Source organism: Cataglyphis hispanica, chromosome 16 (assembly GCF_021464435.1).
Source record: "Cataglyphis hispanica isolate Lineage 1 chromosome 16, ULB_Chis1_1.0, whole genome shotgun sequence".
NCBI lineage: Eukaryota > Metazoa > Arthropoda > Insecta > Hymenoptera > Formicidae > Cataglyphis > Cataglyphis hispanica.
This window is the reverse complement of record NC_065969.1, coordinates 3,717,566-3,732,997: the sequence shown is the minus strand read 5'-3', so window position 1 is coordinate 3,732,997 and position 15,432 is coordinate 3,717,566. Positions and strand designations below refer to the sequence as shown.

Sequence of the window (15,432 nt, the reverse complement as noted above, 5' to 3'; positions counted from 1 at the left end):
AAATTACATTGAGAGGTTCATTATGTCTCGGGGGCCATAGCTTTTCCTCTGAAGAACCATACCGATTTTCATAGCTTCTATGACGACCGTGATATTCCCAATTTCTATTATAATTCTTGTCTCTGTGTCGTCTTCTATGGCTCAATGCAGTTGCACTCGCTTGACTATTGGCAGCGGCTACTGCACTTCCATATTTGCTTCCATATGCACTACTGACAGCATTAGCACTAGATGAAGCTTGTGAATCTGCGAGTGCATCATTCCTTCCGTATGTTTCACTGGCAGAATTGGCACTAGCAGCAGCTTGTGCAAATGCAGCCGCGTCATTCTTTCCATATGTTTCACTTGTAGCTCTTGCGTTATCCAAACTTTGAGCTACTATTTGCTTATATCCAGATTTTCTATTATTTTTATCTTTATTATAAAAATTTATAATGTCAATTACTTTATATTTATCAAATTGTTTGTCCCAATTTGGCCCGATTGTTTTACTACTACTTAACGCTTGTGCGGCACTATTTGCTCCAGCCTTACCTTTAGAACGTGAAGAGCTTATAACATGTATTCTTCCATTATGATCACGCCATTTATGTATTTCTATATTGTGATCTTTACCGCGTTTGTGAATGTGAACATCATTTTTATTGTTTCTAATGTCATCATGGCTATTCCATGCTTTATTTGCAGCTCTTGAATTAGCCATTGCTTCCGCGGCTGCAATAGTTTTCGCACTTCTTCCACGAGATGCAGTTATGGCATTCGCGCTGGCTGCTGCTCGTGCATTAGCTAACGCATTTCCTTCACGAGAAGCACTTGCAGCATTCGCACTAGCTGCTGCTCGTGCATAAGATTCGGCAGATGTTTCGCCTCTTCCACGTGCGGCGCTTATTGCATTCGCAATAGCCGTTGCTTGTGCGCTGGATAAGCTTTTATCTCCACGCGATAAACTTGCGGCGTTTGCACTGGCTGCTGCCTGTGCATTAGCTAACGCATTTCCTTCACGAGATAAACTTGCAGCATTTGCATCAGCTGCTGATCGTGCATTAGCTAACGAATTTCCTCCGCGAGAAGCACTTGCAGCATTTGCATTAGCTGTTGCTCGTGCATTAGCTAACGAATTTCCTCCGTGAGAAGCACTTGCAGCATTTGCATTAGCTGCTGCTCGTGCATTAGCTAAGGCATTTCCTCCGCGAGAAGCACTTGCGGCATTCGCACTTGCTGCTGCTCGTGCATTAGATTCGGCAGATGTTTCACCTCTTCCACGTGCGGCGCTTATTGCATTCGCAATAGCCGCTGCTTGTGCGCTGGATAAGCTTTTTCCTTCACGCGATGAACTTGCGGCGTTTGCACTCGCTGCTGACTGTGCATTAGCTAACGAATTTTCTCCGTGAGAAGCACTTGCAGCATTTGCATTAGCTGATGCTAGTGCATTAGCTAAGGCATTTCCTCCGCGAGAAGCACTTGCGGCATTCGCACTTGCTGCTGCTCGTGCATTAGATTCGGCAGATGTTTCACCTCTTCCACGTGCGGCGCTTATTGCATTCGCAATAGCCTCTGCTTGTGCGCTGGATAAGGTTTTATCTCCACGCGATAAACTTGCGGCGTTTGCACTGGCTGCTGCCTGTGCATTAGCTAACGCATTTCCTTCACGAGATAAACTTGCAGCATTTGCATCAGCTGCTGATCGTGCATTAGCTAACGAATTTCCTCCGCGAGAAGCACTTGCAGCATTTGCATTAGCTGTTGCTCGTGCATTAGCTAAGGCATTTTCTCCGCGAGAAGCACTTGCGGCATTCGCACTTGCTGCTGCTCGTGCATTAGATTCGGCAGATGTTTCACCTCTTCCACGTGCGGCGCTTATTGCATTCGCAATAGCCGCTGCTTGTGCGCTGGATAAGGTTTTATCTCCACGCGATGAACTTGCGGCGTTTGCACTGGCTGCTGCCTGTGCATTAGCTAACGCATTTCCTTCACGAGATAAACTTGCAGCATTTGCATCAGCTGCTGATCGTGCATTAGCTAACGAATTTCCTCCGCGAGAAGCACTTGCAGCATTTGCATTAGCTGTTGCTCGTGCATTAGCTAAGGCATTTTCTCCGCGAGAAGCACTTGCGGCATTCGCACTTGCTGCTGCTCGTGCATTAGATTCGGCAGATGTTTCACCTCTTCCACGTGCGGCGCTTATTGCATTCGCAATAGCCGCTGCTTGTGCGCTGGATAAGCTTTTTCCTTCACGCGATGAACTTGCGGCGTTTGCACTCGCTGCTGACTGTGCATTAGCTAACGAATTTCCTCCGCGAGAAGCACTTGCAGCATTTGCATTAGCTGCTGACTGTGCATTAGCTAACGAATTTCCTCCGTGAGAAGCACTTGCAGCATTTGCATTAGCTGCTGCTCGTGCATTAGCTAAGGCATTTTCTCCGCGAGAAACACTTGCGGCATTCGCACTTGCTGCTGCTCGTGCATGAGATTCGGCAGATGTTTCGCCTCTTCCACGTGCGGCGCTTATTGTATTCGCAATAGCCGCTGCTTGTGCGCTGGATAAGGTTTTTTCTCCACGCGATGAACTTGCGGCGTTTGCACTTGCTGCTGCTTGTGCATTAGCTAATGCATTTCCTCCGTGAGAAGCACTTGCGGCATTCGCACTTGCTGCTGCTCGTGCATGAGATTCGGCAGATGTTTCGCCTCTTCCACGTGCGGCGCTTATTGTATTCGCAATAGCCGCTGCTTGTGCGCTGGATAAGGTTTTTTCTCCACGCGATGAACTTGCGGCGTTTGCACTTGCTGCTGCTTGTGCATTAGCTAATGCATTTCCTCCGTGAGAAGCACTTGCGGCATTCGCACTTGCTGCTGCTCGTGCATTAGATTCGGCAGATGTTTCGACTTTTCCACGTGCGGCGCTTATTGCATTGGCGGTAGCTGCTGCTTGTGCGTTGGATAACGCTTTTTCTCCACGCAATGAACTTGCGGCGTTTGCACTGGCTGCTGTACTAGCTAACGAATTTCCTTCATGAGAAGCACTTGCAGCATTTGCACTAGCTGCTGCTTGTGCATTAGCTAATGCATTTCCTTCGCGAGAAGCACTTGCGGTATTCGCACTTGCTGCTGCTCGTGCAATAGATTCGGCAGATGTTTCGCCTTTTTCACGAGCGGCGCTTATTGCATTGGCGGTAGCTGCTGCTTGTGCGTTGGATAACGCTTTTTCACCATGCGATGAACTTGCGGCGTTTGCACTTGCTGCTGCTTCTGCATTAGTTAAACTATTTCCTTGCGGTATTGAGCTTGCGGTATTTGCACTAGATATTGTTTGTGCATTGACTAACGTTTTTTCTTCACGAGTTACGGCATTCGCACTAGCTGCTGCTCGTGCATCAGCTAACGCATTTCCTGCGCTGGCAGCGTCTGCACTGGCTGTTGCTTGTGCAGCAGAAAGTACATCTATTTCGTATGTATGACTTAGAACTGGAACACTAGCGCTTGTTTCACTTTGCGCGGTTGATTTTGCATTAGCTTCGGCGTTAGCTTGCGCATTAGCTAATGCTATGTCATTATCGCCAAATGCGTATGATAAGGACAAACAGGCTATAATAAAGCCTACGGCAAGCTTCATTTTGCTGAAGCTTTGGTAACTGATACTGAATACTGGCAATCCGACGGTTATATATATCGTACAATAATTGTAATAATAAACATTTCTCATTACGCATATGAATTTCCTTGTGCTTCGTCGTCACATGCGTTTCAACTGCTGCAAATGTGTTTTATTCTAGATACCTTATTTTACCGTTCTTTTATTATTACAGCCGAATCTACAGGTCAAAACCAATACTTACTACATACGTTTTTTAGGTCTTTTTTTCTTAGAATCAACACTTATCGACACAATGTTGTTTTCATTAAATATGAAAATATGAAAATATACCCATGTTATCGGTTTATTGCATATTATCTTGAAAAGCATATTCTTATATACTCATTTAAATTAAGTTTTTTTTTATATTTTTTAAAATTGTATACATATTATATATATCATATTATTTTATACTTTTAAAACATAAAATATTAATTTAATATTAATTTTGGAAACTATACTTGCCAAATATGTTTATGGCTAATTTTTGAACTAACTTTGAAATTAAATTATAAATAATAGTGCATTGATTTTTATTTGTTTTGTTTAATATTTTTTTTCTTATTTTTTATATATTAATCTTAAAAATTTTACTATGGATTATAAGATACACAACACAATTGTGCATTACTTATATGAATTTATATGAAAAAATATATTATTTATCTATTTAAAAATTTTCCATATGTATATGGTGCTTCTTTGTATAGTAAAGAGATACAAAAGATCAACAGTAAAATCAATCATATTAGGCAGCTTGAAGTAGCTGACTATATCTTAGCAGTCGTGCTATATTTTCTTTCAAAAGGAGAAGGTTTATTACTTTAATTTGAGTTAAAGTTGTGTTTCATGTTGCAATATCTTTAATGACGATGACCGTGGTTGCCGCAACATCGCGACCGAGAGTTTGTCCGAAAACGACGGTCGGGCTTAACTAATTTGCTTCATCATTTTCAGATGCACAGGTGATAATGGCAGTATGCTAATTATCATAGCGTCCTAACGCGCGCAGCTGGATATGTTAACGTTCGTATCTTCTCCTTTGTAGCCGTTACACGTGAAATTATATGGGGTAAATAGTAATGCTTGTACTTGCTCACGATATGAGATACACATATCTATTTCAGCATCCGGAAAGGATTCACCGTTAAATGGCGTCGTATTTACGTAGAAGCTTTAGAGCGAATAATTATGAACAAATTAGAAACTCATTCGCCGGCGATGAGTTATATTTACTGCCATGATCACCTCAAAGTTTTACGTATGATTCAACGCGGAAGGGTAGATATATTAACATAGCTGTATGTTAGAGTAATAGAGATCCGATGCACATACCCCTGTTGGCTCGCTCATATGTTGTTCGTATTAACTTGCATTACTAGTGAAATTAAATCCGTCAGTAATTAGCGGCGTTATAGATATCGATATCGGGATGCAGCGAGGAATACAGCAAAGTATCAGTTACAGCGATAACTAAAATACGAGCAGTAGAAGTTATTGGAAAGGAGAGAAAAAATACTCGCTTGTTTATTAATTTCATTCAAGGAAGAATTGTTTTTCTTTTTTTTTTAAATTACTTGCACACACCGGTTTCTGTAAACGCGCATAATCTTCATCGTCGAGGTTAAACGTTTGCTGAATAATATATGTGCCATTAACGTTATCTGCAATATAGCCAATGTTGTTGGATAACGATTATTTGTTGCAATTGTGCAAATATACAGGGATTATTATCCGTTAGGAAGTATACGTGATACCATCTCGTGCATTCATGAAGCTAGAAACTCATAACTGACAGTTTAGAGTCCATTAGCCGAGCCTAATTGCCTAGCTGTTGCCTGGAATACTGTGAATTTTCGAATTTATTACGACCGTCTCTAGTAATTAGAAATTTAGGCTATTACCGTATCGCTTTGTGCTCGCAATCCGTCATGTAAATTAGGATTCTATTTGCATATCATCTTGTTCATTTTGCATATGTTGCTCGGGATATTATCGCGTATATTATAAAAATTTTCATTCTATCATTCGATAAAAATAATAATCCAGTATTATAATATGTTGCGCAGTTGTTTGTGGCTTCCACGATAAATATCGGGAGATAAAAATTGATGCAGTTTTACCGTACCGAGACAGTTCCTCGCGTGCTTGCGGAACGATTGCAAGACTGTCGTCTTAATGGGACAGCAATTACTTAAATTGCATTAAATGAATATTATCGCGCCGAACCTGCTATTAACCCAAATTTGTTCGTCAAGTGATCCATAAAAAGAGGTAATAACTGTCGATATTTTAAAAGACTTTTGTAATAAATTACATTTCTTTATGCGCAACATTTGTCTCAACATTACACTAAACATAAACAGTTTATGTTTAATTTTATTATCTAATTTTATAATTGCATTGCTTATTTAATATTATTTTTATATTTTTATATGTGTATTAAAAAGTAAAATTAATTATAATTAAAAATTATAGGATAAATTATAGAATAATTTGCACAACGCATAATTATACGATTGCGAGAAAAGCAATAAAATTGCTATTTAATTGAAAACATATTTCAAGAACGAATATTTTCTTGTTATAAACTCAATAATTTATGATTAATAACGTCGTGCAGATATATAGTAACGATACAAGCGTAAAAGAAATAAAAGATAAAATCACTTACATATGTTTCGATCTGAAATGTCTTGTCCAAGATAACATAACAGGAAAATGTTATAAAATTTCTATCTGTAATACTTTGCCGCAGAATACAATTCATGAATAAAAACCGTCGAACGTACTGTGATATAAACAGAAAAGAAAATACAGCTGCATACTATCAATTTCATCGAAGTCATGTGCTCTGCAGTAACGTACAGGTGGGGCTGACATATCTGAAACGAGCGATTTAGCAAATATTGACTCACAAGAAAAAGTTTATCTCGTCGCTGGGAGGCAAGGTACCTATAAAAGGTGGATTGAACAAAGCTATCAGTATATGTCTCATTCATACGTGAAACATATATTTCGCTTTAGTCCGCCTGACATTTATCGATTTCGACGCGATTAATTTCGCCGAGATTGGATATTATCTAACTCGATTAACTGTCTTAGCGAAGTCGTATCACTTGTAAAACTCGTTTGCCAATGAATCACTTTCTATTCGCACTTCACTTATGTTTATTTTTCGACGTAGGGATCATTTTTTTTTTCGGCCGTATCGTCGTCACACGTACGGAAGTGCGGTCGAAGCGTGAAATGAGGTATGTATTACGCTGTATTTTTCAGGAAATATTTAACGCATCGTAAAGAAAATTCCGAATTAACGTCGATCGTTGCATTACCGAAGCGGAAGATTCGATAATGCGAAATATATGCACAAGTACCGGCGCTCGTATCTTTCGCGGGCTGTCGCGCGAGCAATCGTGCATTTTTATCAGGATGGTGCTTCTCGCAAATTCGCCGGGGATGTTGAGGTAAGTGCCCGGTCGCATGTATCGCTCGATACCTCTTGCCACATTCTCCGCTTCCCTTTTCCTTTTTCTTTTTCGCGTCCCTTTTTCTCGAGCAATTTAAAGTCAAAGTCCCGCTCTTCGACGTGATGTCCGGATAGAAAGTTACACGTGGACGCGCGTAAGTCATCCGATTTTCTCTCGATGCGATAAGATAAAAGCTAAATAGTCCGCTAATTAAAGACTCCCGCTGACTCTCTATGCCACCACGAAGATTGAAAGAAGAAAAGAAACGACAAAACCACCTCATTTTATGAAATAAAGCTAATCGCAATGCAGTTATCTGCGTGAGATACGTTATCTTATTTTGGTTAGCCTCAATATAATTATCAAGAAATGTTTTACGTGATATTTTATAGTGTTTATTTATTTATTTTGAAAAAGAAAACTAAGTACACCCAGTATATTTCTTGATATTAAAAAAAAAATTATATTGTCGAGGTGTAATTATAAGTCATCGTTAATGAATCCAAATAATAATTAATTAAATTTTTTAAAAATGTTCCGTATATTAAGTTAAGATATTTGTTTCTACATGAGTGTACATTACACCGAAGCGATAAGCGTGTCCTCGACGCTGTGCAATGCTTTTGATAGTAACAACGGAAAACGAGTCAGTTGGAAAAGCAATTCTCGGTCTTCGGCTGACAAAGCGAATGCGCCAACATATCGTCAATATTGACGCAAGATAGTTTCCACCTCTGCAGGATAAAGTCTCTCATTTCCTTGAAATCGTCGTGCTTATCGTAGGCTGGCCAGCCAGCCTTCCTTCTAAAAACAAACAAGCTTGAGAAATCGGGGGAGAAATCTCCGTCGACGTTCTCACAAATCAATTCGTCGCGGCTCGGATCTTTCAAAATCATGCGAATACATGGTTTTGGCGTCATGGTTTTAATAATAAACCATCAAAATTAATTGCGTAACATCTATCTCTGCGCTGTCTATTTCAATGCTAACGGAAACAACGGTACGAAGAAGCGGCAGGACTAAATTCGGAATCGATCGGGGGACGATAATTCAATCTATGGTGGATTCTCTTGCAGAGGAGAATCTCCTTCTCTTCACTCCCTTCCTCTCCATCCAAGAGTGATACGGAGACTAGATCGTAGATACGAGGTGCCAGGCCAGCTTTATCTCTTATTTGTGGCCCCGTAGATTCTTGAAGCCATCGACCGACCTCCTCTCTTCCGCCCCTTCCCACCCTCGTCCATTGTTCCTTCCGTTTTCCTTCGCCGGTAGCTCTAAGTTCTAGGTGCTATCCCGGCATCTTTTTCGCGCACCCTTTTCTCGTCTTGTCCTTTCAGTTCCTGTTATTCCCATCCTCGGCCCGATTTCCTCGGTCCGTGCTAACTCGCGAGGGACAAACGCTGATCTTGTTCAAGAATGTATACGAGCGCGATGAGCAAGAGACAAGCCGTCGCTTCGCTTGCATCTGGTACGTCGGTTCCGCCGAGTAGCTCGACTCTCCCCACCGGCGATGCTAGCAGAGACAGGTAGCTGTTAGCTTATGTAGATTAAATTGTTTCGAAGAAGCCCGACTGCTGTTTATTCATCGCGAAACGACGGTGCTCGAGATAAACGGAACGACCTGAGGACCGCGAGAGAAGTCCCTTCCCGGCGCTCTCGAAACGCCGGGAGAATCCTTGACGATGGCGCATAGACGGTGGACGAGAGGCGGATAGGGGACAGGGAGGAGGCACCATGCACAGCTCTTCCTCGCAATTCCGAGGATTCGCATAATGCAACGTACGCGTGCGCTACGCTTCTCGTAAGAGAAGCGCCGCTCTCACCGCGCGTTTTACGGCCGGCTCTGAATTATCGATTGCGATTCGGAATTCCTCCGCTTCAAACACAATCGACAAATGGATTTTAACACGTTATATGTCGGAGCGTAAAAATGCTCATTTTGATCCAAGTACATTGTGTTATAGATTTACATTTTGCGATTTGCCGCAAACATCGCTAATGCTGGCTGGATTAATGCAATTCATAAGATACTATCGGTTTTTTTTTCGTTTTTCTACCGGAATGATCGTTAACGAAGATAAAACCCATGATGCTTCTATAGATACTTGTTTCTGAATAACAGAAAATTATCGGAAAAACTGCATTGAATATACAACATAAACAAGATGCGTTACACATATTTCGCGGAAAGAAGATTCAACATGAAGGTTTAATGAATAACTGTGTTATGCCGTATCGTAGATGCGCTAGAACAAAACAGTAAATTTGAATGGAATACGGCACTCGTCTCTTTTAGATTCAACTTTGTTTTATCGCGCTAATTTCCGTGATATGCGAAACTGTTGCAGCGAGCTAACGATGTTTATTTTTTTTTTTTTTTTTCTTTCTTCTCATCATGTTTTGATATTTTCTGCAACATTACTAATTACCAGCGTACAAAATAAAAAAATTAAACGATGATAAAAACAAGCTGAATATATGTATAAAGTAGGATTTACACGGTTTAAATAAAAAAATTAATTTGTACATACATCTGCATTGTATAATTTATTTTTGTATCTGTAATAAATGTATCTGATGAAACCTGACACACGATCAAATAAAAAATTCAACAATATTTTAATTTTGCGTATACAACTTTCTGTTTCGTTTGTCAGCTCGTTCGTTTGAATAGTACGAATGCGGCTTAAAATGATGAGCGTGATATTGAATGTGCGTGCGGCGCAAGGCGCGGCCAGTGCACCGGACGAACGTGAGAGGATAATTAATTCCGGCCGTGGCCCTTCTAAATTGCGACAAAATTAAAGCCATGGCGTAACGAAGGTCGCGCAGCCCGGCCACCGGTAAAGGACGTCACTTTTACGGTGTGCATATTTTATCATCAATTGCGCACCGCGGGAACCCTCAAATAGACATAGTAGCAGTGCAGCCAGCGAATGCGACTACCGTCCCCTCCTCGAGGCTTATCCGATCGGGGAGTAACATGATGGAACCGAGTAGAAAAGCCAGACAAATCTCCAAGCGACGCCAATTTGACGGATTAAAAATATCATAAAAAGGTTTTACGCGCTCGTAAAATTACTGGGTGGTGTACGATTCTCTGTTGCCCTCGTCCTCGGGGGAGTCACGATTCGGTATGACTCACGCAAAGGGAATATAACGTTTGATTGCAGATCGATGGATATCTGCTATAAATTTATCTGATTTGTAATAAATTAGAGGAGTAACTAATCAGATTTAACAAAAATTTAATAAAAAAAGAGTATTAAAAATTTAATTTTTTTATCAAGTGTTTTCAAGCATAAATATATCTCGTAAAGCAAAATAAACATATACGTATGAAGTGCGTGTACTCGAAGAGATTAAAACGGTCGAAGGATGCGCGAGCGGTCGGTGAGCGGTGAGCCGAGAAAGAGAAGCGGAGAGAAGAAATTGGGTTGCGTGTTGAGTGGCTAACGAGCGTCCGCCGGAATAAGAACAACAAAGCATGCAAGATGGGACACGCGACTTCCGTGCTTCGAATCGAGGAGCAGCGACGCGTAGAATACTCGCCGTTATGCTTCACGGCGCATCGATCGTCGCGTAGGGAATCGCGTGCGAATTATAATTGTCGATAGATTTCTTGCCTAACGAAAAGAAAACAATGGTTCTTTACCGATAAGTCACACCTTTTTTTCAAATTATATGGGTTGATATAATATTTTCACTATTTATTTTCCAGCTTCTAATCGATATCTCCACTTTCTGACGATATTCGCAAACATTGTAAGCGAATAAAGCGCGTCGCGAATCGGTAACGTATGCAAAATACGTTTGCATCTGGTGGCAGCTACTCGCCGAAAGTCGTTAGTCTTCCATAGATATCGCAGCCCACCGACCGCGCTCTCTCCAAGGAATTCATCTTGTCCCTTGCATCTTTGATCTTGATAAATGTGCGCTGCAAGAACGGACGATTTTTGTTTGGCTACCGAATCGTACCCGGACGACATGACGGCGGGTGTTATTCTTTATAACGAATTTCATCGTACCGGTCATATAGCAGCTTCACGTCTTCCTCGATAATGATCGTACGTTACCTCTTATAACGGCGATTAATAATGGCGAAATATGTGTACTAAATATAGCACACGGACAAACTTTTCTCGATGAAGAAATAATAGAAACGCGTAATTTTGCTATCGTACACGGAGCTCTCGTTTCGAAGCACCAACAATGCAGTAATTTGCGGCAAGTTATTGCTTCTAATGCGTCGTAGTTTCATCTAATTGCCTTTCCCCTTCCCCGCATACCACGAGTATTATAGTATTTTTAGCGCAATTAGTTACATATCCTCGACTCGCTCTTCCGTGTCTTAATATCAACGTTTTCTGCAGAACTAAAATTCCTTTAAACGAGTTCTTCTAATAATTTTCTGCTCGAGGCTCGGCCACTTCCGAGTGAAGCAGGTGCTTTTCAAAGGATGAGAGCAGCGTGTTATATCGACTCTAGGCGGATGGAAACATTTTCTCGTTAAAACGAGGAATTACGGAGAGGGAAAATAAAGGGAACCTTTTCAAAGCGTTAAACTAGTTCTGGCAATTAATACGTGCCCATACAACCTACACGTGAATATATATCTCGCTGTTTGCTACACGTGGGTACTTCATTTGCAGTCGCACGTCACTTCAGATATAGATCTGTAATTAGCTGCCACTTAATATAATTAGTTTTTCGTTGCCCCCAATGTCCTTTTGCGTTTTATTCTTTTCGCCTCGCCTATTTTATTGTTCTTTTTTTTTCTCATTCTACGCTTCCTTCTGAGTCGCACCCCTCAGCGTTTTTCTTGTCGACTTCTTCTTTCTTTTAGTCTACAAAACGATCGCTCTTGCCTTGCCATAGAAACCTTGAGACCCAGCGAGTCTCATCGTTAAAATTATGATCATTTCCGTGATTACCGCTGCCTTTCGCGGAACCTCTTCGTTCTCCGCAGAGCAATGCCACGCCTTGGCGCGTAAAAGCGCCAGAAATGAATACGCCACTGGAATAAAGGGTCGGAGCCCTTCATTTTCTCAGTGCTTGTCTTCTGATGTGCAGCATTAATTCTTTTTCTTATTTGCGCAAATGCTATTTATTTCCGTTCTATAATCAGCGAACTAAACGGCGTTTATGTAAAATGTCTAGACATATGTAATTATGATGTACGTATATAATTTATCATTCAATATCCTTATATACTACGTTATTACTTTTTTCTCGGCCAAGAAAATCAATTTTATCATTATTATTTATTTTAATAAATTTTTCTTATTTTGCGATACGTGTTTGACGAGATAAGAGACAAAAAACACGAAGCAATCTCGACTAATTGTATGTCGATGAAAAATTGTATCTTTATTCTGCCGTGCGAAACGGATCTTAAGGCCTTGTTGTCGTGATTCGATAAATGCAAATGTCGAGGTTCTCTTTGCGCCGCCAAGCCACGAATTTGCTGAACGTGTTTGCAGCGTTTATATGCGCGATTTCACGAAGCATTCTCGCGGATAAGCGCTGCCGTTTGCGCGTCTTCTTCTTTTTGAGTTTTAGTCTAGCTTATCCTCGGTACCCACCGAGATCTTCTCACTGGCCGATGTAAGAAATCAATGGGATGCAACTCCTGACTACGTTGGCACGTAATAGTCGGGCGTTAGCACCGCCGATTACGGTGGAACGTGTTCTTTGCATATTTTTGCAGCGGTTGGCGGAGGTCCAGAAAATTCGCCTATAATAACGCGCACCGCGTGGAATACGGTGTGTGCAGAGCGTAACTGCCACTATACAAATAAATCCCAATGTTCCCACCTTTTCCACGGTCCTCGGCTGCTCTTTTTTTGCCGTGTTTTGCCGTGCGGCAATTGCGCCGCCCGCAAATAGCCAGTGCCAACTGAGCTCTCGTAATCACATCGGGATCTTCCATTGTTCTTGGGAGAACAGCGATAAAATTTATACCCATTATCGTTACCGGGCGTTACATCGCGAGCTATTTCGTGTTATTACATTTATATTGTTAGCAGAAATCTTATTACTTAGTTCGAGAAAGATATATAGCGTTTCGCAATTGTTTTGGGAAAATGAAGAATCGTGGCTTGCTTAATAAAATTCATTTACATAGAGCGATGGAGTCAATTCTACGAGTAATGTATTTTACGGGTATATATAAACATTACATCATACAACAACGTGATTAAATTTACTTTGACTAACCATAATTTATATTTGCAGGGACAACATTATAACGCAACTGACAAGATACGCAAGAGTGTTTCGGACTTAGACCTATGAATAACGATGACTTAACCATTGGCCATTCATTTCGCTCCGCGCAAAGTGGCAGTCATATTCAGGATAATAGGCATTTCATCGTCAATACATCATGGATTTTATTTCGAGACGTGGTATATTTATTTTGAGCACGCAGACCCGACTACAGGTGCAAATCATCTGTTCGCCTCTATTTCAGGTTACAGCCATTTTTAAAGGAGTTAATGACATCGTTTGTCGGTGCATCCATGGAACTGTGTCCACAAGCGAATGACGAATGGATTCGAGCTTGGAAATGAAGTGCGAGGCGAGCGTCTCGAGAATAAGTTGATGTCTTCAGCTGTACGTAAGTCGTAATCACGGCGAGCTACAATGTTGCGGATAACGGAAGACGCACTTTTGTTCTCCGATCGTGACCGGCCGTGATGAACGTCGATGAAAAATCTCGCTCAGAGATCAGGTACGCATTAATAAAAAATAATAATAATAAACATTCGCGATGATGAATGTCTCTTCGTTTCAAATTTTCGAGACAAGGAGACATAGTTTTTCCATACTTTTTCAAAACTTGGCATTTATTTTATTTAATTTGCGGAAATGATAACGAGCAAAATACCCACAAGAATTTTGTTATGCGACCTTAAACGATTCATGGAATTTATGTTTAAAACGATTTGTATTTTATTCAGCAGTTTCATCAACGTACGTAAATAAAGCTTTTTTATTTATCTTTACGATGCGCTTTAAACGTCTGTATTGAATGAGTGGCGGGTGGATTATTACGATGGAAATGTACAGACAAGTCAAATCGACGTTCTATAACAACGAAAACAAGTGTCATTGAGATGCGCGCGAATATATCGCGCTGTCAAGAGACTTCGAGACGGAATTCATTTAAACTCCGCTCGGACTCGCTTAGGCACAATGTAAGCGCGTTTGTTTAAGCGTTGCGCGAAGCGCCCCGCGTGATTCCATTTACAGATTTCTATGATTTCCGTCGACGTTCCCTGGACGTGCTCCGGAGGAGAGAAAGAGAGAGTAGAGGCCTAACAATGCTTTATTCACCAAGTCTCGCGTTTGCGTATTGGGCGAAAGCGCTGAAACGGCGCGACGAAAACGACGGAAACAAACGACGCATTCTGGAAGACAGACACTTTTCACGTTCACACATTCAGCGGTAGGTCTCCTTTGTTTCAGGTAACGGAGTGTATTCGTCGCCGCAGGTTTTGGTATTCAAACAATGTGTGTGACTAGAAAAAAGTAAGTGCGCGCTGACTGTTTCTCGGCTGCCTGTCAGTTTGTCCAAATTTCGCAGACATTTTCTCAGATCGTCAAGCGAGTATGTAAAATTCACGAAGGGGGAACGAGTGTTCGAACGTATGTTTATTACGCAGTTAGCCGTTGCGCTAGACTGGTTCTACGCTGACCTCCGTAACTCGCAACATAATTAATCTTCGAGATTACTAGACGGGATAGAGGAATAGTCGACATCCTTATTAACGTGTTGAAGACGAAGGTGTTTCAAAGTGGATTTTCTATCTTGAGGAAGTTATTAATGAATAAAAATGAGCGTAAGGAATCGAGCGAGAGGAATCGAATAATTTTTGGCACGGTTCGCTGAGCTGCTTGATAAAATCATTCGAATTACGCAAATACGCAAAGGAGAAATGGAACGTCGCGCAGATTATACAGTTAATACAATCACGCTGATTATTCCAATTTCACCGTGGACCCGGCGTATCCCTGAAAATTCGCATCTAATGGGATTTTAATGACCACGACCGAGTAAGACAATTCTCGCGAGGCAATTCGAAGATAATTATCCGCGGTTAAAAAGATGATTTTATTTAATATTAATGTGCAGAAAGTTTGATTTATCATTATTCGATTTCACCGGATTGATATGCTGACGATCTAAATCTGTAATATTAATGTATCTATCTCGTTTGTGAAACCAGCAACTAGTAAGAGTTGCTCATGTTACTATTAACTGCTAATATTAACTATTGCTGTTATCTAAATAATAGATTTTTTTCTCAAATCCATCAAAAGGAA

At 41.0% G+C, this 15,432-nt stretch overlaps 1 long non-coding RNA gene and 1 pseudogene across 1 annotated transcript; one reads left to right on the top strand and one right to left on the bottom strand.

Annotated features, from left to right (window-relative positions):
- Positions 1 to 786: 786 nt before the first annotated feature.
- On the bottom strand, positions 787 to 3,610 carry LOC126855722 (golgin subfamily A member 6-like protein 22; annotated as a pseudogene).
- Positions 3,611 to 13,011: 9,401 nt separating this feature from the next.
- Positions 13,012 to 15,030, top strand: LOC126855534 (uncharacterized). Its single transcript, XR_007688254.1, has 3 exons — positions 13,012 to 13,266; positions 13,339 to 13,511; positions 13,577 to 15,030. It is a non-coding gene; the product is annotated as an uncharacterized LOC126855534 (long non-coding RNA).
- The last annotated feature ends 402 nt before the right edge of the window (positions 15,031 to 15,432 follow it).